Source organism: Malaya genurostris, chromosome 3, assembly GCF_030247185.1.
Source record: "Malaya genurostris strain Urasoe2022 chromosome 3, Malgen_1.1, whole genome shotgun sequence".
NCBI lineage: Eukaryota > Metazoa > Arthropoda > Insecta > Diptera > Culicidae > Malaya > Malaya genurostris.
In genome coordinates this window covers 118,980,892-119,005,020 of record NC_080572.1, presented here as the reverse complement: position 1 = coordinate 119,005,020, position 24,129 = coordinate 118,980,892, and the positions used below count along the sequence as shown (strand labels likewise).

Below are 24,129 nucleotides of genomic sequence, written 5' to 3'. Positions count from 1 at the left end.
GATTTTAGATTGAACTATTGGTTTGACGAATTGTTCATGCCAGTTATGCAGACCATAACGTCTATTGACAAACCGCATTATAGCACCTTCTCTTCGTTTGCTTAGTCCAAGCATCCCGGCCATAACATTGAGGGAACCTGTGTGAGTGGTTTTGGTAGATCCCAAACAGATACGAATGCATGACCATTGGATTCTTTCCAAAATTATGGCATCTCTGTTTGGTAAGTCCCCCATGAAAATGTTTCCATATTCCAAAATGGGTCGAACACATGATGTATAGATGCGAAGTAAGGAAGAAGGATGTGCGCCCCAATATTGACTCGAGACGCTCCGAAGAAAGTTCAGGTATGGAGTTGTCCGTCTTTTGAGCTAGTGAATGTGACCTGACCAAGTCATACTTGACGTTAGATAAACTCCTAACAATCTCATAGATCTAACTAGTTCCACAGGTTCCCCACGAATTACGATTCGGGGGGGTGGTTCAGGTTGATTTCCGGCTATAAGCATGAAACTACTTTTTGTTGGAGATATATCCAAACCGAGGTTGTGAATACCATCCACTAAGTCATCAACCGAAATTTGTAAGCTGCGATTGGTTTCGTTTAGATTTTTACCTCGTATCCCGATGGTAATATCATCAGCATAATTTACCTTTATCACATGAATGGGAATGCTTCTTATCAGTCGTGCCATAACCACATTAAAACATGTCGGACTTAAGGGTGACCCCTGTGGAAGTCCTTTCCACGTGGTTCTCGTTGAAGTTTGCCTATCGTTGATACAAGACACAAGCACCCTTTCTTCGAACAGGTTGTAAATTGCACGAACCATACATTCCGGTATCCTCAATGCACGCATTTCTCGAATGAGTACGTTAATTTCCACGTTGTCATAAGCACTTTTTATGTCGACACTGCACACTAGGACGTGTTCGTGCTGTCGTCGGGCAGACTGTGCCTGGTTGATCAGTTCATATAGCGCGTCCATTGTTCCTTTTCCTTTGCGAAACCCACACATTTCATGTGGGAGCAACTGTTTATTTTCGAGGAGAAACTCTAATTTATCTTTAATTAGAAGCTCATAGACCTTACGAAAGCAGGATGCAAGAGCTAATGGACGAATTCCGTTCGCATTTCCTGATTGTCCGGGTTTTGGAATAGTCACGACCTTAAAAATTTCCAACTGTCTGGCATGCCTCCATTCATGTAGACAAAATTGTATATCTCGAGTAGCTTGCGTTGTCCTCGATATGTGAGATTGCTAATAACTGAGTAAGGAATTCCATCCACGCCAGGAGCTGAGTCTTTACCCGTTTTCATGACAGCCTGAAGATCGAAAATACTGAACATATTCTGTCTCATGCACTGACAAACATCAAACGTTAATGAACAACTTTTAGTTGCGCATGGTGCCAGACGGTCTAGTAGTTCCTGAATCATTGCATCTGATACCGGTTTTTGGTTTCCCGCCGTTGTGCGTCCTTTGAAGCGACGTGCCATTTTCCAAAGTGTATGCACTGATGTTGTACCATCTAGTTCGTTACACATGGTGTGCCAATGATCTATCTTTTTTTGTCTCACCATCGCTCTGAATTGACGCTCGGCTTCTAAATGACGATGATACGAATCTGCATCCAAATTTCGTTTCCAGTGTTTGAAAGCCGCTCGAGTATTATTCTTGGCGGCACGTAATTCATCATCCCAATAAGGCTGAGGAATTTTCGACATAGTTCTAACTGCTCTCCTGACGGGTGTCGCGTGTTCAAGGGCATTCAAAACTATCTCGAAAAATTGGTCGAATGATGGAGTTGAAGAGATTGGTTCCAGCAGTTCATCCAGTCTGTCACCGAACGAAACCCAGTCAGTTTTCCTAAAGTTATTTCTTTCGAGAATATTGATAGTTGTTGCAGAGTTCGAACCGAACAGAACAGGAAAATGATCACTTCCCAGCGGTGTGTCCAATACCCTCCAGTCGAAAAGTAAACTTATATCGGTTGAGACAAAAGTCAGGTCTATAGCGCTCCACGAACGATTGACATCGTACCTAGTAGCTTGCCCATTATTCAGTACAACTAAATTGGTTCCTTCGAGCGCTTGAAACAGTCGTTGACCCTTTAAATTTTCCGCCTGATCATACCACATAGGGTGTTTTGCATTAAAGTCACCTCCGATGATGCATGGAGTGGGTATGGCTTGAAAAAAAGCTTCGAATTCGTCTTGCGCTATTAGCGCCTGGAGTGAATGTAGACTGCTACCACTGTTATTTTTCCCAAACTACATGTAATTTGACATGCGACATTATGAATTTCTCCATTATATTGAACATCGTACATATTCGGGTTCAGCTCTCGGCGAGCCGCAATTGCAACCCCCATCGAGTTTCTTCGATGATCTCTCCGAAACATGATGTGATTTAGAAGATTAAAATACGTGTATCGGTCGAGATGAGTTTCGCATAACAGAGATATATTTACATTAGATTCGTTCAATAGGTTAATAATAGAAGCGCGTTTATTTATCACTCCTCTACAATTCCACTGCAGACATTGTAAGGAGAAATCATCCGTTGGGCGGCTCGATGTGTTCTATCATAAGCGCAAAGTATCAAGATAGGCTCTGACGTTATTATTAACCACTGTCGAGATTTTTGAGAGAATCCCTTCTTGAATTTTAACTTTGGTTTCCATGTCATCTACTGATACTTCCAGTATGTCAGCTACAATATCAGCTACCTCGTTAGACACAATATTCGAATGAATTGATTCACACACTCTTGAAATGTTCACCTCGAGAGTAGGGAGCTCATCGTTTGAGTTAGAATCGTCCTCATATCGGCGTTTTGGTTTCGGGCCACTCGACCGCGGGTGTTTATGAACCCGGGAGTCAGTTCCAAGATCCTCGTTTTCCATGGTTGTGTCGATCGATTGCTCAGTCGAAGGCTGAATGCAGAACCAATCTACTCGTCCTTGTGAGTAGGTTTCCCTGCGTTCATTGTCCTTCTTCTTTCTGTTGATGATGTTTGGGCATAATTTAGAATCATTCACCTTGTGCCGACCACCACAATTAACACACTGTGGAATTGGCTCATAACATAGGTGATCCGGATCTCCGTTGCCATTAACACAATTATTGCATCGAGGTGCGCTCTTACAATTATATTTGTTATGGCCCAACCGCCAGCAGTAAGTGCATTGACGAGTTGGGTACACATAAGTTTTCACTGGATAAAGCACTTTATTTATTTCAATATGTGATGGAAGAGTGGTCCCTTCGAAGGTTATAATTACAGTATACAAATGTTGGACAGATCCTCCATTTTTTCCTAATCCTGCGGGATTCTACAATAGCAGGGTTTCCATCTTGCATCGATTTTTTCTTATCGAACGATTTAGCTGTCTTCAGCTCGTCGTCATCCACTTCTGGTTCAATATACGCCACACCAATACATTCGACAAGCCGTTGTGGGATAAAGAATCTTATACCATCAGTTTGCTGCAAAGCCAGATTGTTTGCAGTACGACTGGTTCGCATAAGAACTTTCATCTTTGTTTTCGACATGGGAATTGCTCGAATATAATCCGCACCGTATTTTTTTATCATAGCTTTAGCAACTTTCGCGGTCAACAAATTCCCGTTTGTCGATTCCGCGCAAAACACAAAAGAGACTGAATGGAATCGTTTATGGTAGTCAATGGTTACTGTTTATGTTTTCGTCATTTTTGTTCGTTTATTCATGCCTCCGTGTAGCCCTGCACCGGTGTAGTGCAAATTAAAAACGAAAACGCCATAAGAAGATATCACGCGTTTTTTATAACGGCCAATAAGCCACCCGTCAACTTCCACTTTCAAAAGAAATTGCAGGCAAGTTATGAAAAATACAGTAGTAAATTCAACACTAGACGAAAGAGAAAACTTTTCTCTGCCGTTTACTATTATGACTTACTCTCAGCGAGTGCCGAGTCATTCGAAGTTACTCTTCAAAGTGAATGTTGACGGATGGCATAATGGCCGTCTCACTTAGCACAATTTAAACCACAAAATTTCTTTTGAAAACAACTATGATTGATGATTGCTGGTTCCCAAAACAAGATCTAGAAACGGCAATGAAAAACGACGTATTCTTGCTTTCCCAAATTCAATTAAGCTGTGAACCATTTCGCGGTTAATTTTAACTTTTAGTTGAAATATGACACTCGAGCGATTGTTTTAATGTTATCGAAAATAACCCTGCTCGAAAGCATGGTTATTTTTGACAGATCGATGGTTATTTTCGGACACTGAAAAAAAATCTTGCAAAAAAAATTCTAATACCAATTCTTTAGTTAAAATTATTTCCAATGCAAAATAAATCCAATCCTCAGAATATTCCAATAATGAAAACGCACTGAACTGCAAGAAGCATTTTTTTTTCACTTAAATGTTTGAAAACTTACAAATTATGTTTACGGATGTCGATGAAGTTTTACTGACTTTCAAACTGCTTTCAAACATTCGGTAATCCGTTCAGTAAAAGTTTTATTTGCTGAATGATCAGTAGAATTGAATTACATTTGCAGCAATCAATTTGCACCACTATTTTTTCTCTACAAATCTAGAAATTCCCTCATATTTACGTCCGAAAATTATGTTATTTGACAGATCTGTATTTCTGCTGAATGTATAGTGATGATTACAGAAATTCTTCATTATTTTTCATTAATTTTCTGAATATTGGAAAAACTTTTACTGAGTTCGTCAAAAGAAATGATATTTCAGAGTTCACTGTCCGTGTCAGTAAATGTATCGTAAATTTTACATAGGATTTTCCGATATTCAGTAGTTCTTTGACAGATGACCGTAAGTTAGAAAAATTTTACGTACCTTTCAGTAAAAATGTTTTACAGATTGTTACCGCAAAAATTGTTACCGAACACAAAAAATTTTGTGTGAAGCGCTTACTCCTAATGTCAGCTGTTTTTCAAAGAAAGGCGAATCTAACATTGACAGCAAATGAGGAGAAACATATTGTTCCAGTTTATGAATTTGAGTAATCGCAACTCAAACCATGAGTTATGTTCAAAGAGCTTACGGGGAAGAAAAGTGTAAGCTTCGAGTGCTTCAGGGTCATTCGTCGTACCACGTCCAGTTACTATAACCGAGAACAAAGTTTTATTTCATTGTTACCAAGACGGTACTTAAATAAATACTTGATAACTTGAAGAAATTAAACTACGCAAAACTTTCAAGTTAAAACCACAAGCTTTCGATATATATTGGAAACTTTCGAGAAATTGCAGTAATGGCTCCATAATAATCAAAAGAAAAAGAAAATATAGAAAAACAAAAACTTCGAGAAATCTAGATATACACCTAAGCTCAAACTATAATGAATTAATTTCAACAAGTTCTTGTCAACCACAATGACAAGAACTGTTCCATTACTTCAATAGATTCGATGGGGCAAATCACTCTAAACTCTGGACTAACTCAGACAAATAATTTAATCCGAAAATGTGCCTAATCCTTCACGGTCCTTTTAAAACTTTTTTAATCTCTGATAAACTTTTCTAAACTTTATAAAAATCGGAAAATTCTTCCTAAACCTTTTTAATCCAACACAATCTTTTTTAAACTACACTCTCGCGCAATCCCTCCTAAGCTTGCTTACAACTGTTCGCCCCTATTCTGTACGTCGATCGATTCGAAATATTCCGATCGAATCGGCTTCTTCGAGAAGATAATTGCACAAGACAAGTAATTTTTTACGAAAAAGTGATGATTGAGCACTGATTCGAATTCAGTTTCATTCCCTCGATATCACACCAATCTGAAAATGAAAATTTCAATGAGTCATATTTTCTGCAAGTGTATAAAATTGAATATTTAATTACATACCACACATTGATTGCGGATCAGTTATTGAAAAACCCACAGTGAATATTATTTTATCATTTATCGTTTTTCATTTGAAAAAGTCACTCCCAAACTATATTTACTTATGCACGTCAACAGTTAATATTCTTCTCAATTTACGCAGAGAAAAATACTCAATTACGCATAGAAATATACCAATGGCAATTATGAAATTGAATTAAGCCTTAAGAATAAATCGTTGGTAACTAAAAAAAACTGTTTAAACCACCTAGTGTTTTTCTCATATTACTGATATTCTTATAAATACTCATTCACTGAAGTAATCCTAAAAATACATTTAATTGAAACTTAAATAAAAACAATAAAGTTTGTTCGACTGTAAACTAGTATAACCTACGACTTGAAACAATTTTGAGTCATATTTAGTTTAAATTTTCCATTTTTGCGTTGTCGCTTTGAGTAACGATTTGAAATTTTGAACACTGGAGTCGATTGATGATTGATAAACGAATTCAATGACGTTCTATGGGGAAGTAAGTCATTTTATATGAGTCTAAGTTTATGAAAATCAGCTCAGCCATCCCCGAGAATATCATATAAGTCTAAGTTTATGAAAATCAGCTCAGCCATCCCCGAGAAATCAACCCTTCTAAAAACAGATCATTTGTACGAACTGTGAGAGAATTGGTTCAATTGTTCTAGATAGAAAATATCTGTAACAGACAAGTGAACTTTGTTAACGCTTCAGGACGAAGTGGATTATGTTTAGTGTACAAAAAACTTAAAATTTATACAGATCTTTAAAATTTTTGATTCAATCTGTATATCTGTTTTCTGAGGCTGTACATAAAACATATGATTCATCTCTCGGTAGCAAATTTAAATGTACAGTTAAGGAGGAAATCACTCTAAATTTTGACTGAACTTAAACGACATTTAGCGGAAAATTTTTGGAGAGATTGTTTGAGATTAGTAGGTGAAAGCAATATTAGGAGGGATTGCGCGGAATTGAACAAGTTTAGGAGGGATTGTGCAGGTTTAGAAAAGTTCAACAGGAATCAAAAAAGTTTAAGAGAGATGGTTCGGGTTTAGCAGGCTTAAAAAAGTTTCAAAGGGGTTCAAACAGTTTAAGAAGGACCGTGTGGGACTAAATGAAACTTTTTCGGATTATATGAGTTTATTTGTCCAGAGTTCTCTTTTATTTGCCCCTTGTGCGCAACGTTATTAAGTGGCTGCATTCTTGAATTAAATATACGTTGAAGACTGTTTCTTATTCATTCAGTGTGTAAGAAATCTTTTTGATTTATGGCAGGAGTAACTATAATATTGTGACATTTTGAGTCTTTTCCCATCTCTTTTCTTCCTTCATTGACGCTCTCTGACGGTGCAGTGCAAGTTTGCTTCGAGTTCACTGCAAAAGCTCGCCTGTGTTCTGTACGAAAGTGAGCGTAGTCGAGTAAAGATGGTCGTTGTCGTCGCGCTGTGAAGAAAAATTAGTGCCGTGTGAGAAAGAAAAAGTTAAACTATCACCGGAAAATCGAAGATAAAGTGTATTTCTTGGCCAAATTTCCGGTGAAATTTTTGAAGAAAACGTGCGAGTGTAGTTTGTGGTCGCATAGACGATCAAAAAGTACCAATAAATTGAATAAATCGATCTATTAGAAGTGAGTAATATTTTTTTCGCTTTGCGCCTGGCTGATGAAAATTTTCCCTTCACACTCGTACTTGTTGGATATCGGAAGAAGTGAATAGGAAAAATAGATCAAAGGCCTCTACTGTAGTGTAGCATCAGCATATTCGAATGGGAAAACAGTGCGGTGTAGAAAAGCGGCGATGACAACGCCCATAGCGCAGATTATTTGAGCTTGGGAGAGTAAAGAGGATGGCGAAATGAGAGAGAGGGCTTCGTTAAATTGAATCGATGACATCATCGGTCATCACATCTCGCCAACCAAGTACCAGTAAACTGCAGTATTGCATTCCCGGTTTTCTCCTATTTGCGGTTATTCTTCAATACGATTGAAAAAAGGATTTGCTTGCGTCTGCTCCTGATTAATTTTTTGAATTAGTAGAATGTTTTTTTTTATTATTAATTTGACCTCTCATCTGCATTCGTATGAGTGAGTGAAAAGTACCAAATTTATAGCTTTCTACAATTGTGTGGAAAGCTAATGGAACATAAAAAAATAAAAATACTACTACACTGACAATGTTTCGGGTCTTCCTCTGCTGTATGATTATATGCTTCGCGTAAGCACGCACACAAGCGCATGCATACCATTATGCTGCTTTTAATGGCACTAGCTTTGCCTTTCCGTTTCAATAAATATTGATATTTTCGGTTGTTTGTTGGATTAGTGTTTTGGTAACAGATAAGCAAAAGTAAGGATTCGGCTAGACGTAAGTACTATCTATAAAAACTCCATATAATTGTGTTTTAAAGCTATTGTTTTTCATTTGTTATTGCCATTAGTAAGGTGGTACGCCATGTTGCACAACCGAATGTCATTTCATATCATTTTTTAAATATTGTAAACTGAAGAACAGAATTCTATGAACGAAAATGAAGAATGTTGTTTTCTACATGAAGAATAAAAATTTTTACTATTTTTTCCATTCAATAGCATGGCAATGGCAATTTTGATAACTTTGCTTCTAAATTTCGGAATGAATTTCCACACATTCACACTTGTCTGTTTGGCAATAGAACGGTAAATGTTAATGCGCGCTTACATGGTCCGTTTCTATGCAGGGCAATGCTAGCAGGTTTGTAAGTTCTACGTCGAATTCAATCGAGCGGTTACCAGTTAAGCTCTTCCGGCAATGGGGTTACTTGTCTTGACTTCTGTAGTCTGCCTTGCGATGCCATTCTCATGAAGTCAGCAAGTTCACATATTAGTACACCAAGCAGGTTCCTCCTCCTGAACGGATATATAATTCTGTTTATCAATATATTTTTTCGGGTATGATTTCAATGTTTTGGAGCTTGTCATCGCTTTAATTTTTGAGTTATATACAAATATGTGAAAAAATGAAAAATTCAATTCAATAAATTTATCGATTTTTTAAAGTTTTCTTTTGATAGTGCAGTAATGGTAGTTGGGCGAAAAATTGTAGCTGGTATCACTAGCAATCGAATGATATGTAAAAATATATAGGTCATCGCTTTGAATTTCGAGATATTTATGAACATTGTAAAAAGTCTCACCTTTTCTGAGGTCATTTATTTACAGTTTTCTTTATAACTTTGTGTAGACAACCCTTTTTTTACGGGGTTTTCAGTGCATTATATTTCTGGAGTAAAGTTGAGGTGCTCAATATCCGATTCGCGATGCAGGTGCCGCATAAATGCAGATAGGTTATATTTTGAGCTTAAAAAAACTTGGAACGGGAAAAATCAGATTTTCATTAGTTTTTCCTGAAAGATCGTCAATAATAATATACCTAAAATAATCTACAAACTTCACAATATCCGAGGGTGTAAAATTTATCGAAATTGATCAAGTAACAACTGAGCTATAATAGCTCAAAACTACCGTTCCCACTTTTTTGCAGGCTTGGTGCTCCGCGTAACTTTTTTAAGGCTTGGTATTAGGAGTGTTAAACATTTTGGATTGTAAAAAGAACTGAAATTCGAAAATTCTCCTCGAACCTACAAATTGGAATAATTCAGACATTTTGTCATGTGATTCCGGGACCGGAACCATCAATATGACCGTATGACGGTTCAGAAGTTACAGTAATTACAGCCTCATGTAGGAGAATCCTTAAATACCGTACGGATACTGTAAAAGTAATGATATACACGCAGAGATGGCATTTCACTAGAGTGATACACCAGGGCGTAGGTTTCAATGTAACACTGCGGATACTTTTGCTTCGCTCCACACAAAGAGGAAAGCGCACTTCTTCTCAGTGTCTAGACAGACAGACTTTGAGTGCGTGCTTGTGTTGAAAGAAGCTGGTGCAAGAGAATAACATTCTCTTCGCACGAATCGCTCTTACGTGCTCTCGCTTAAATACACCCAAGTGATCACTGGCGCGTGATGGTGAGCGAACACTTCTGTGAACTTCAATTAATAGAGAGTAGATCTGGCCTTGCTATGAAAAATTTGCAAGTAAAACCGAAAATTTAACGATAAATTGTTTTTATTTGCTGATTTTGCGTGCCCTTCGCTTCTTCTACGCAAACCATACACCAGAGTGCTCACTGGCGTGTACACCTCTGTGAAAGTATCTGCATCCACCTCAGAGAATTTATTAGCTCTGCTCTAGCACTTTGGTGCGATTCAGTGAAGGAGGTAAAAGAAAATAAACAAACGCACTCATGATGCGTGCAATACAAGAGTGGTGTATATATGTGAAAGAGAAGAGCTCTCGTTGAAGTTGTCAGTGCGAGGGGAGAAATTTTGCTTGCTCTTCGTCACACAGAGGAGACGGACATCTCTGTATACACGTACAAATACAGAACGAATGGAATCCCAATGAGCACATGTCCTATTCCAGAAACCCCATCCATATATATCTAAATTGCTGTTCCAGAATTAAGTTTGTTTCTCCAAACCAAAGATCTAAATTGACTCAAATGTTCATATTTTGTATTACTGGTTTCAAATTATATCTTCAGATTGCTTGAAGATAGACATTGTTTGATTTCATAAGAAAATGGGTTATTTTGAATCATATTAATAGTTGTTCCTACCAAAACAGAGGTTATTAGTCATTACTAATCAGATCAATCTGAAATATCAGTTTGAATCAACATAAGCATTGGGTTAGGATAACACAAATTTTCGGTTCAATGAAATCGCGTTTTTTTTATTTTTTCAAATCTGTAGGTAGCTAGTCAGAGTGAAGCATTAGATATTGAAAAGATTCCGGTCTATTTCGGTTCAAAATTCAGCTAAGATTTCCATTATCTCTTATCAAACATAATGTCATCTAAAGTGTTTATGGCAAAGTTTAGCAACAGACAGGAGATCCCGATTCTTTGATTTGGAACGTGGCTTTCAAAAGAAGGGAAAAGAATTGATGCGGTCACAGCAGCAATTGCAGAGTCATCCAACCCAGAGTTTATCAGAACATTTATATTTTTTATTTCAAATTGTCGGACATGGAGATTAAAATAATGGTTATAATAACGGTTGCGTACAACCTTCCGTTGAAATTTAGTGTCATCTTGGAAAAAATGTTAAATAAAATTTTCTTTTTCAAATGTATTTTTTAAGTCCCAGAAATCGATTTATTTAAAAAAAAAAATTTTCGAGGTGACACTAAATCTCGACTTTCATGACATAAAAAAATCGATTTCGGAAGTTCCATGTTCTTTTGCATGAGGATTGTTTTCGAGGTACTTAAACTTTTGAGCACTACCGCTCCACGAAATTAGAGGTGACCCACTATTTTCCTAAAGCGGTGTTACGTCACTTATACCATCATATCTCTGGAACCAGAAGTCACAGTCATTTGATCTTTGAGCTTGATCAATGGCCCAACAGAACCTTTCAAACAAGCCTAAGGTTGTTGAATTCGGTTGAGAAAACTGCACGATAAAAACAAACGCACTTTGTTGGTTACGTCATTTATACCATCATATCCCTGAAACCAAAAATCCCAGCCACTTCATTATTGGCCCGAGAGTAGCTTTCAAACGAGCCAAAGTTGGTAAAAATCAGTTCACCCATCTATGAGAAAATTGAGCGATAAAAATGTCTTCGAAAAGTGCGCACACATATACACACACAGACATTTTCCTGAGTCTAGTATAGTAGTCGAATCGAATAGTATATAACACTATGGGTCTCCGAGGCTCCGTTCGAAAGTCGGTTTTTCCAGCAATTCTAATACGATTTATTAATTTTAGTTGGTTTGACGTAAAGCCGCCATAACTAAGTTCAGTTTTTGCAATGACTGAATGGAAACATATATTGGAGAAGCCAAATGAATGAGAAACTAACCGAAAAGATGGTTTATTGGAAGAAGATACGCTCATTGACAGGACTCGAACCTGCGTTCTTATGCATTCCGTGCAAACGCGCTACCATTTCGCCACTCTGAATCTTGTTATAGACACTCTAAAACGCCAATCAGACATGGTGGAACGTACATCGAACATGGTCTACATCCTGGCCGTTACCCGACCGATAACTTACATCCAAACATCTTCTCTGTCCATCAAACACTAGTACTCTCGATTTATACCTGTCTTTTCGCTCAAGCAATGAGTAGGAGAGTGTATTTATAATCGCTTGTCACCTTCTTTCATGGTGTCAGTCGCTGGCTGGAGAACGCAGGTTCGAGTCCTGTCTTTGAGCGTATCTTTTTCTAACAAATCATGTTTTCTGTTAGTTTTTCATTCATTTGGCTTCTCCAATATATGTTTCCGCTCAGTCATTGCAAAAACTGAATTCTAATACCTTTCTATAGAGAAAGGCAAAGCAGAGGCGACGCCCCTTTCGCCTAGCTATGGTTCATCGGTGAAGTGTACTAAATTTATGTAGTCTTTAATGCTATATGATAATCACTCAAAACTATACTAAAATTCGCTACCATATAACATTCAGTCTCAAACTCATCGTTTCCTAAACCTTATCAACTTAAAACGTATAACACAGTGGCGTCTGCTGGCAACATTTACGGGTTGTGCACTGAATATAACAAATGTAACAGTTCGTTGTAAACGAAACTAAAGATTGAGGAGTTGATATTCGCCTGTGTTTTCCAGTACAATGCAACATCGATATACTTACTATCCGCCTTCGTTCAACCTCAAGTAAGTTGAAAAAAATCGACCAAAAATTTGCTAAATACATGGGATATTTCAAAGGAATCGGTGACCACGCTGATTCGGTTCTTTAATAGCTAATTTTATTTATTTATTTTTTATATAAGACACGGCTTGACACGGTGTGCAGCAGACAGCAGAAAATTGCACCAACACACAATGCAAAAGCGACAATCCAGCGAGCGAACCCATGTAATTTACAATTCAGTCATCACCTCACTGGACAAGCTGATTGCTTTTCGATGTTCAGCTCATTTTGTGAGGTTATGTTATTTTTGTACAAAACCTAATTAGGTTTTGCAGGATGACATCACAGATGAGCTCGGGATGAATAAAGTTCATGTTTGACATGCACCAATAGTTTATTTACATTTCTTATAATACGTATTAAAATTAGAACGAACACGTGAACAAACCACCGATAGCTGTCAAATGATGTTCATTCAGTGAATTTTGTGATGTTATGTCATGCTCAGGCAAAACCTAATTAGTTATTAGGTTTTTTACCGTCACTGCTAACCTCAATCGAATGAACACATTTTGACAGTTCAGCAGTACTGTTTGTAAACATAGATGTTTTTGTTTGTCTGTTGACAAATTGAATGATACCATTTACGATCCATGTTGCCTAAATAGAGTTTTAAAACATTTGTTCACGATTGGATACGGTTTGTGTTTGAGATTTATTAAATAAAAGTCACTAGTTGCAAAGTGTAAAGATGATTGTTAGAGATGTGTTCTTCGATTTTTGTTTGAGCTTGTTTGTAAACAGTACCGCTGAACTGTCAAAGATGAATTCTTGTTCATTTGTGACGTCACGATAAAAAATCTAATTGCAAGAACATAACATAATCTCACAAAATTCATCAAATCAACTTCATTTGACTGCTGTTTACATGTTCATTAGAGATGGTTGGGTATTTTACCCGAAACCCGACCCGTACCCGACGGGTTTTTGGTCGGGTACGGGTAAAAATTTTTATTTTCAATCGGGTACGGGTCGGGTACGGGTAAAAAAAATTTACTGCTTACTCGGGTACGGGTCGGGTCGGGTAAAAAAATGTACTACTCACTCGGGTACGGGTCGGGTACGGGTAAATTTTTTTTCCTGATCGATTACCCGACCATTTGTACTTCACATAAATATGTTTACACATTGACGAGAATTTTTTATTGCAAAACAGTTGTTCCGAAAAATAAACAATTTGATTCAAGGGGTTTTGACATTCGCGCCTAGAACCAGACCTAAAAACTGACATCTTTTTCAAGAGAAAAACATTTCTTTTCTTCATTTAAAAAAAAACGATCAATCATAGTTACGCGAAAAGTTATGTGACTATTTTCCACCCTACTTTTTTATAGCATATTTAATAAGACACACTGCCTTAGCTCTAAGATGTTGCGGTCAGACCATACTTTTCACGTAGGTTTTAATGAACTGCCATTTTAAAGCTGTTTAATGCACAATCCAGTAAAAATTACTTGATTAATATATAAAATGTAGTGTAGTACTCATATCACATTCAGATACCAGAAAACTGCTATTTTAAATATTGGTTGGAGATTTTCAAAATTTACATATAAATCATTAGGATTCTAACCATAAAAACATGAACATTTATTTCAGAAAATCTGCATAGAAGCTCTTCTTATTCTTCACTTCTGGGTGGTGTCACCTCACTTGAAATGACACCGATTGATGGCACAGCAAGTTGAGCTATATTGCCAGTTCGATGTCAACATTTCATAAGGGCACATAAACCAATGATCTCCTTAATTTTCACGTGTACCTACAAAGTAAAGTGTAGAATGAAAGATAATATCTCCATGTTTCCAACATTACCAAATATGTAACGAACGTTTTTGTATAATAACGCAGATATAGTCGAAAGAGAAAGTAAACAAAGAAAATCTGTCAATTGTTTTTAGGCCCTTTTGAAATGTTGACGTCGAGTTAATTTACGTTTCTTTTCACTGAAAATCTCGATGCGTGACAGTCGCAAAAGTACGGGTGAAAATCTTTTCACGCGAAATGCTCAAATTTTCACCGTGTTCACTCGTTGAGGGTTCCAAGGAAGGTGGAACAGAAGTTCAATGGCTGTAAAAACCACCAGCTCCCGTTAACATCGTTGGTGTGGGTTTGTGAGGCTTACAAAACGGGCATATTTGACAGATTAATTTAAATCAAAATCATAATTCATTTTGCTTTGTAGTAAAAAAAATGTAACCAAAAAAAAATTTCTCACAAATGTTCAAACTACTTACACTTGAAGGACTCACAGTTCAACATTTTCAAAATTGAATTTTTCACACCGGGAATACACGTGAGTTATTTGATGTTTGGTCAATTCACGTAAACGAACCGATGATACTCTATTAATTTTAGGGGATGTTCGTGATTTTTCAAGTGATTCTAATGTGAATTTTTATTTGTGTGTCAAGATAATGAGCACGCTTACTTGTGGTTCTAAAGAATTGGATCAAAAGTCGCACTGTTTCGTAAAAACCATACCTACCCAAAATTGAATACAACGGGTATTACGACATTTTGGATAAATATGCTTCTCGAAAAATTTGAGTAGATATTACTCCCTTTTGTTGACATTTGTAAATGAGTATAAAGTACCAAAGACATAGGAAATCTATTCATGCTTCACAGTGTATTTATATGTTTAAATGTAAACAAGCATTTTAATGTATTTTACTTACAAACTAGAGCCTGATACGCTCTATCTAGCTCGCTATATAAAACACTTTATTTTTTCCATCCTGAATTTTGGTAAACTTTTTACTACTCATTCGGGTACGGGTACAGGTAATTTTTAATCGGGTACGGGTAAAATTTTTTATTTTTTATCGGGTACGGGTCGGGTACGGGTAATTTTTTTTTATTATTGATCGGGTACGGGTCGGGTACGGGTAATTTTTTAAATTTTTAATCGGGTACGGGTAATTTTTTTTTGCTGATCACTCGGGTACGGGTCGGGTTCGGGTATAAGAATTTCTATACCCGACCATCTCTAATGTTCATTCTAATTTATTAGGTTTTACACGATTACTACACAAAAAATGAACTGCTGATGAATCAAGTTCATCTTGGTCAGCTGCCGGTGGTTTGATTCGTTTTGCGACTGCAAATTAAAAATAGGAAAATGACTAAAAAGTGCCTGTTAAAAACGTGTTCCACAGTAAAAATAACTAAAAAGACATCGCTGTATGCGTTTCCACCATCACCGAGATTTGTATAAACGTGTTTAGTGTGAGGCGACTTGCAATTTTTAAATTCAATCGATGAACCTCTGATGAACTTTTAAACTGTGAACAAACCACCGGTGACTGTTGAAAAAAAGTTCACTCTTTTCATTTTGTGAGGTTATGTCATGTTCGTGTAATTGCACGGTGACGACAAAAACGAACTGTCTATGAATCATATTTATCTTTGACAGCTATCGTTGGTTTGTTTGCACTAGAATTACAAGAAACATAATGAAATGATACAAAAATAGTATGGAACAGAATGGAATGATACGGAATGAATATGTAAACAAACCACTGATAGCTGTCAAGCGATGTTCATTCAGCTCATTTTGTGAGGTTATGTCATTTTCGTACAAAACCTAATTAATTTATTGTTAGAAATTCAAACAAACCTCTGGTACATGTAAAACATGAATATTCATCCTGAGTTCATTTGTGATGTCGTCTTGAAAAACCTAATTAGGTTTTTTACCGTCACAGCTAACCTCAATCGGATGAACACATTTTGACATTTCAGCAGAACTGTTTGTAAGCAGAAATTTCTTTTGTTTGTTTATTGACAAATTGGATCAGACAATTTACGGTCCGTATAGCCTAAATAAAGTTTTAAAACAGTTGTTTACGATTGAATACGGTTCGTTTTTGATATTTATTAAATAAAAGTGACTAGTTGCAAAGTGTAAAGATGATTGTTTTAGATGTGCTCTTCGATTTTTGTTTAAGCTTGTTTGTAAACAGTGCCGCTGAACTGTTGAAGATGAATACTTGTTCATTTGTGTCGTCACGATAAAAAACCTAATTAGGTTTTTTATCGTCACTGCTAACCTCAATCGGATAAACACATTTTGACAGTTCAGCAGTACTGTTTGTAAACAGAGATTCTTTTGTTTATTTGTTGACCATGACCATGTTGTTGGATGAGACCATTTACGGTCCATATCGCCTAAATAGAGTTTTAAAACATTTGTTCATGATTTATTATATAAAAGCGACTAATTGCAACGTGTAAAGATGATTATTTAAGATGTGTTCTAGGATTTTTTGTTAAGCTTGTTTGTAAACAGTACCGTTGAACTGTCAAGGATGAATGCTTGTTCATTGGTGACGTCACGATAAAAAATTTAATTAGGTTTTTTCCGAGACGTCAAAAATGAACAAGCGTTCACCTTGACAGGTATTTCTACCTCCATGTGTTATGTTTGTCTTATGTTAAACAAAGTTACCTTGCTTAGCATGTAAACAATACTACTGAAATTGAAATGAAATAAACTGAGGTTAACAGTAACGGGGAAAACCCCTAATTGGAAATATTATTAATAAAAATTCTAGGCAAATTCTAAAATTTTTCTTAACGTTTCCATAAAACCATCGATGCCACAAACCTCTTGTGACCAACTGACTGAACTGATAATCTTATCAACTCGTTATCTTCTAATCCAATTTGATTGGCCTGTCGGTAAGGCACGGATTTTTTCATGCTGAAGTTACCGACGATAGAATTCAACCATTTCCATGTCGGCTGTAAAAGAATCTATGTTTTGGTGAGTGTGTTGTGTTGCGAAGACAGCGAGATGAGGGAAGCCAAAACGAACCCAACACAGTCTCGGTCTCGGTACAAGCGCAAAGCAGAGAAAGAGTAGAACCGACCGGGTGATCAGCGTCAACTGGTGAGAGCGTCAATCTGCTTGTCGCTCGATTCGATTCGTCCCGTTCGCACTAGACGGACGCGGCAATTGCGCAATCGCACCCCGCACGGTTACTTGCCTTCTGCTACAGCAGTTCCTCTGCTCTGTGTATCAGTGGTCGTGCATTTCTATAGTTCACGTATGCTTCCATGTCACACGGTCACAGGAACACAAGAGAAGTTGCGAATTTTGATTCAAATAGGGAAAAAAATAAGTCTCGCTTGGCGATTATCGAGCGACGGTGCTGAAAACGGAAAGATTTTTCCACCTCACGTCATAATCATTTGAACGTTTAGCCTGTGGAAAGGTGGAATTCTGTCGCCAAACTGAGGTCGTTTTGGAACTTAGGAGACTCCGGGAAAAGTATTGCTATTTCAGGCAGAATTTGTGACATTGCAGAAGGGATACGGTGAGTATAGTTTTGTAGCAAACTTTGATAATGTTTGAGTTAACGAAGATATCGTGTGTTAAGATAGGAATATTTACGGTTTGGAAACAAATACTTGTCAAGTGTGAAAATGTTCTATTTTTGGAAGTAACCTGTTTCTTTTACCCTACTGTTTCTTGCACTATTCGGAGTGCTGAAAGTGTTCCGACTTCCACTTGCTTTCCTACAAAAAAATCGAAACACGAACCCATCGAACAGGAAATTTGGAAAATTCATGGTCTTTGGCAATCATAAAAACTCGAGTGTCGAAGGTTTCCACTTGAACTATACATTAGAAGAAAAATCTTGAATCAATGAAATCAAGAGCATTTTTCTCAATGCTGTTGTTTTCCGGAGACGCACGATATTGATTTTTCTCTGTGCAGAGTTGACTGGTGCCAGTGTGAATAAATACGAACCTCAAGAGCAGCCGAAAAGCTCGTCTCGGTTCGAAATCGTGCTGGAAAAATAGGTGTTATCTTGTTACAACCGGTCTTAGTAGCTAGCATCTTCTAGGCTGCGGTGTTTTTTTTTTTCGTAGGTTGCCACATGATTTCGCTGAACTGTTGGAACTAATCCAATACTTTATTTGTCGCCTATAGAGACAATTTCAAATTGCAGTAAAATTGGCTAAAAGCAAATCACAGCCAATATCCAAATACTTATACAAATGAAAAATTTATCTGCAGAGAAACGAGAAGCTGATTAACACGTTGCTCTTTACGGGAAAGTCACGTAGATATTCTTGGCATTGCTCCAGTACGAATGGTGTTCGTAGTCAGGTATATGAATATATTGCAACAGAAATTTCCAAGTTGCAGTGGGACAGTACGAATCAACACTACTGTAGGTAGATGTTTACAGTAAACAATATGTTGAAGATCCTATTTAGAGATATAGGCAGTAGCAGTTTCAATTCGCGATGGTTGAGCTGGTTTGACTCAAATCAGATTGTAATTCATTCTTCTGAAACCTAATGTCCACCATTTCTGCACATTTCGAATAATATGTTGTTACTCAAGACACCTTATGCAGAGCATTTTATGTTAAAATCATTCGACTCATTCATTTTTGTATAAAACTATTTTGAAGATTAGATTGAAATCTACACTACACCTTCGAAATGACATCAGTTATTGTCATACTATATTGGTTCCAAGAATGGGATGTTTATAGTAAGAACTGAAAAATTCAATAAGGAATATAAATCAAAAGTTCGTTTATTGTCACCTCTCACGACATTTCACATTATTGCATTATGTTTTGGTTTGAATTGTATACTGCTCTGGTTTTTAAGTTAGGTCTATTTTAATCACTCAGTGGATACCAGCCTTCAAATATAACGGTATCAATTCATAATTATAGTTGAATCGTTAAAAGTCAAGCTATGTGAAAAATGAGCACAATGATTCGTTGTATTCTGTTGTGTTCGTTGTGAAGTTAGAAAGATATTTCCACAGAGAAAGTAGGAAGACAATATATAAACTAACCCGATGTAGTTGATAAAAAGGTTTGTTTATTTTACTAGCGACTTTAACCGTTCGCCGATTTTAAAAAGGTATATATCAATTGATGAAACCTGTTTTAATCCATCTAGTGTTGTAGTGATGCCTTTCTCATTGACTTTCATATGATATATCATTGTAATTTCTAATTCGAAGTTTTTTGACCTCTGTTCCTGATATTTTCGAAAGCGTGGACCAACATACCCGAAATTGGTAAGCCATCAACTAACAAGATCTACAAGACCAGTTTCGAAAAGTTTGTATCTATTTTGCCTTTCTCATATAGATAGGCTATACAATCACTGTGAAAACCGACTTTTGAACCAAGGCCCGGAGGTCCAATTGTCATATACCATTCGACTCAGTATGTATGTATGTATACATGTATGTGATGCGACAAAAATGTCACTCGATTTTCTCATAGATTAAGATTCAAATGAAATCGAATTTTATCCGGATCCGACTTCCGGTTCCGGAATTACAAGGTGATATGCACAAAAAATGAACAAAAAAATGTCACTTACTTTTGTCAGAGATGGCGTGATCGATTTTCACAAACTTAGATTTGCCCCGGCGAACGACCGCAACTTGGTTAAAGCCGGGTATAAATAAACGATATAAAAAAAAAAAAACTTAGATTCAAACGAAAGGTCTTATGGTCACAATTAAATTTTATCTTTAGCTCGCTATTTAATTTTATCTGTATCCGACTTCCGGTTTCGGAATTACAAGGCAATATGTGCAAATCTATAAGAAAATGTACGCTTAATTTTCTCGGAAATTTCTTAACCGATTTTTACAAACTAAGATGCAAATGAAAGGTCTTGAAATTCTTTTTTTAAAACCTCGAAAAGTTGATCCAGATCCGACATTTGGTTCCGGTATTACAGCGCAATAAGTGAAAATTTTTCAATTTCATGAAGATTTTTTCAAAAGTGATGGCAAAACGAGGTGCGATTTTTATATAAAATTTACTGGTAAATTCATCTAGTTGGCAGACCTTGTTAGTTAGTGGATATATACATCTAGTTTGGGACTACTAGTCCCCGGTTTCCGCTTCCGAAAGCACCGGTAATAGTGATGAAAAGTTTAAAAAAAAACGGGACTCACTTCGATTTCTCAGCAACCGTTTAACCGATTTTTACAGATCATCTCTCATTTTCTTAAACTTACTGTGCAATTTCATCCAGATCCCCAAAGAAAGTTTTTGATTTTATTCAAGTTTGTGAAAAATAGCTTGAAGGATGCCGTTCTTCATTGAAAAACACTGCACGGAACCCCTCGCGATTGTGAAACAACAAGTTGTTTTTCTGAATTTGATTGGTTAAAATTTGGTACAACTAATCGATTGTTGTTTTTTCTAAACTGTCATTTTTGTTTTTCGATCAACAGAAACGATGATATTTCGATGGTTGAAATAACAAAATTTTTGGTTGAAAAAAAGATGCTGTCAGATAGTCAAGACACACACCTTTCAATTTCAATAAAGATTTTAGTTACAACAACCGACCTTGATTTCGAATTAACAGTTTTTTGAGTTGAAAAACAAATCGGTTTTAGTTGTTTTAGATATTACGATTAGTTATTTCAACATAAGCAAAATCTTTGATTTTGATTGACAATAAAATATATCTTATTGATATACGTTCTGATTTCTTAAATGAAAATTCGGTATGTTAAGATATATAAAAAAGTATGTAATATTCATTATAAATAATATATTATATTATGACGGTATAAATAAAAGTTAATCTTGTTGTAGTTCTGCGCGTAGTGTACATGTACAGAAGTGATTTCTAATACTTACGAACAAAAAGTCGAACCGAATGCACTGATTTTTATTTTTTGAGCAATTGCAACTTACAGTTCCAACAGATTATATGAATGAATATTAAGCATTTTCAATTTAATCACTTTGTTCATATAATTTTTGTACATGACTTGAAGATAACATGATGCTCATTCATTAACATGCATTTCACGAGGGAGAATCAAGTTGATTTTATGACCAAAATTCAAACGCATACAATTGACTGGGTTCTAGTTTTAGTTAAGCACGTTTTGCTAATTGCGATATCTCTAACGACTATCAGCTCTCATTAAAAAAACATATTTTTCAACTACTTCAATATGTGCAAATCAAATAGCATATTGGTTGAATCAACTAATTATTAGTTAAAACAGCAACTGCAAAAATAAAAAATTGCGAGATCGAAATTTTTTGATTGGAGGGTTTTCCGTGTGGGGGCTTGGATTGCTCCGACTTTTCTCTTTCGAGCAGGAATGCAATATTCTGACGGTGTTTTATTACAATTTCTGCTCGAAAGTGCAAAATCAGAGCAATCCACGCCACCAGTGTTTCGTGATGACAACCGCCATGATAAATCGACGTGACTTCCATTTCGGTGTCTTTCGGCCACTGCTTGCGATGCTTCGACCACTACTTTCGGTGAAAATCGAGCATAGCACAGTATAGTCGTAGTAAGTAACAATATTTATATTTAAAGCGGTTAGTGGAATTAACTATAACGCTACAAATTAGATAAAAATCATCTCTTCAACTCCACTGTTATTCGTCTTTACTCTTTTGTCACTTCACGAAATAGTAACAGACACAGATACTAGTATTATGGTCTGTTTTTTAGCAGCTTTCATCAGTGTATTTATGTTTCAAATGTATGCATGTTTAACACATAATAATTTGTTTATCATCTAGTCTTTTATTCTGTATCATATTCTGTTTAATGCAGGAAAAATCAAAAATGTAAAAATTTTACAAGATTTTACATCGCGAACATGTTGAACAGCAACATAATCTCTGATTGACAATAAACTAACCGAAAAACTAATATCGTCGATAGTAGAGTTTAAATGCTGACTCCCAGTCCACGTCTTAAATTCTTAAAGACTGTACCCTAATAAAAAGTACCAGACAAAAATTACCAAAAAAGTTTCTTTATTCAACCTCCTCTTTTAGGTTAAATGCCCGTGCCAAGGACTTAATGCTACTGCAGATCTTCCCTGTTTTCAAAGCTTTCCCTTCATTATCCCCCAGAATTTTCCATTGGACATAGCTCTGACGAGTAGATTTGTTTCCATCGGCACAAAAACGGCATCGTTGACTCCATCACTGGTTTCACGTAATGGCACGATGTATCCAGCCAAATATAATGTCACCTTTATTGTTATTTGTTACTAATTTGTTTCTAATTAGTTACGGTAATTTTGAATTTGTTGCTCAATTATTTTTTTCAAGTACTTCGCTAAGTTCATATTAAGTTAGCGAAGCTCTTCTCCCAAATATTCTGCAAAACAAATCGAAGCCCAGTGAATAATTTGTTGTTAATTGATTACGGTAATTTTAAATTTTAAATTTTTTTTGAGTACTTCGCCAACATCATATGAACATAGCGAAGTGCTAAAAAAAATAAGAATAAAAGATTGAGCAACAAATCCAAAATTACCGTAACTAATTGATGTGAAGTGCAGCCACCATCAGTTCAAGGACTTGCCAGTGGATGCGGGTAGACTTACAGTAGCCCCGATATGACTCATCCATTCACCTTCTTACTATAGCTGTTACCGAAAAGCGAACAAAAAGGGTTGGGCGGATATGTAAGTTGAGTCACTTACTCGTATTCCGCGGGAATAAAAGATGCTCTTCCAACCATAATATCCAGTGCATGGATGAAGCATATCGCTATACATGCTTGAACACGCCTGATGATTTGTTTGAGAAGGGCGCGTCAGACTCATTTCAAACCTTCAGAAGGAAACAAGTTTCCTTCAAGTGACTTGGGCTGGCTATCCACAATCCCTCGTCCAGTCATCAATTCGTCCGATGCCCTGATGCTCCCTCCCCTTTACGGCCCCGTTCAAAATGTTTTATATTGATAAATACAATGGAACATAGTGTAATAAAATTAATATAACATAAAATGATATAATAGATTACAAAATAATATAATATAACATAATATAATATATTTTAATTTAATATAATATAATACAATGTTATATAATATAATATAATATAATATATGTTATTATTATTGATGACAAATTAATAATAATAACAATAAATATTATGATGAAAATAATAATAGAAAACAATATAATATAGTACAATGGAATATATAATAAATAATAGAATGAATAAAATGATATGTTGCGATATGCTACGATATTATATTACTTGAATTTATATGTCATTTCTCATCCTCTCATTCTGCCATCAACGCATTCCCTCGACCAATTCTCACCACAGACACACGTGTAGGCATGAAACAGGAACCAGTGAGGACCAAGCTCACCTTGTGACGACCTTGATAGTTAGTTAAAAGATTACTTTAAAAATGATAACTTATAAGGAAAACAAATTTATATTTTGCGCAGAGGTACGTAGTACTACTAATAATAAACCCTATAATATAATATAATATAATACAACATAATGCAATACAATATAACACAATACAATAGAATACAATATAATATAATATTATATAATATAATAAAATATAATACAATATAATATGATATAATGCAATGCAGTATAATACCATACAACATAGTATATCATAACATGAAGTAGTGTAAGACGATAATATATGAAACA

The 24,129-nt window shown here is 36.0% G+C and overlaps 1 protein-coding gene across 10 annotated transcripts in view; it reads left to right on the top strand.

Annotated features, from left to right (window-relative positions):
• The first annotated feature begins 7,273 nt into the window (after positions 1-7,273).
• LOC131435073 (spectrin beta chain) overlaps positions 7,274-24,129 on the top strand; it is a 67,034-nt gene continuing 50,178 nt past the window's right edge. For 9 of the 10 annotated variants that reach the window (XR_009230443.1, XR_009230442.1, XM_058602570.1 and 6 more), the window contains exon 1: positions 7,274-7,516. The gene's annotated coding sequence lies outside the window, so the exon portion shown is untranslated. Of the gene's footprint in view, positions 7,517-17,738; positions 17,989-24,129 lie in introns of those variants that run through there. The other variant, XM_058602567.1, reaches the window with a different exon arrangement.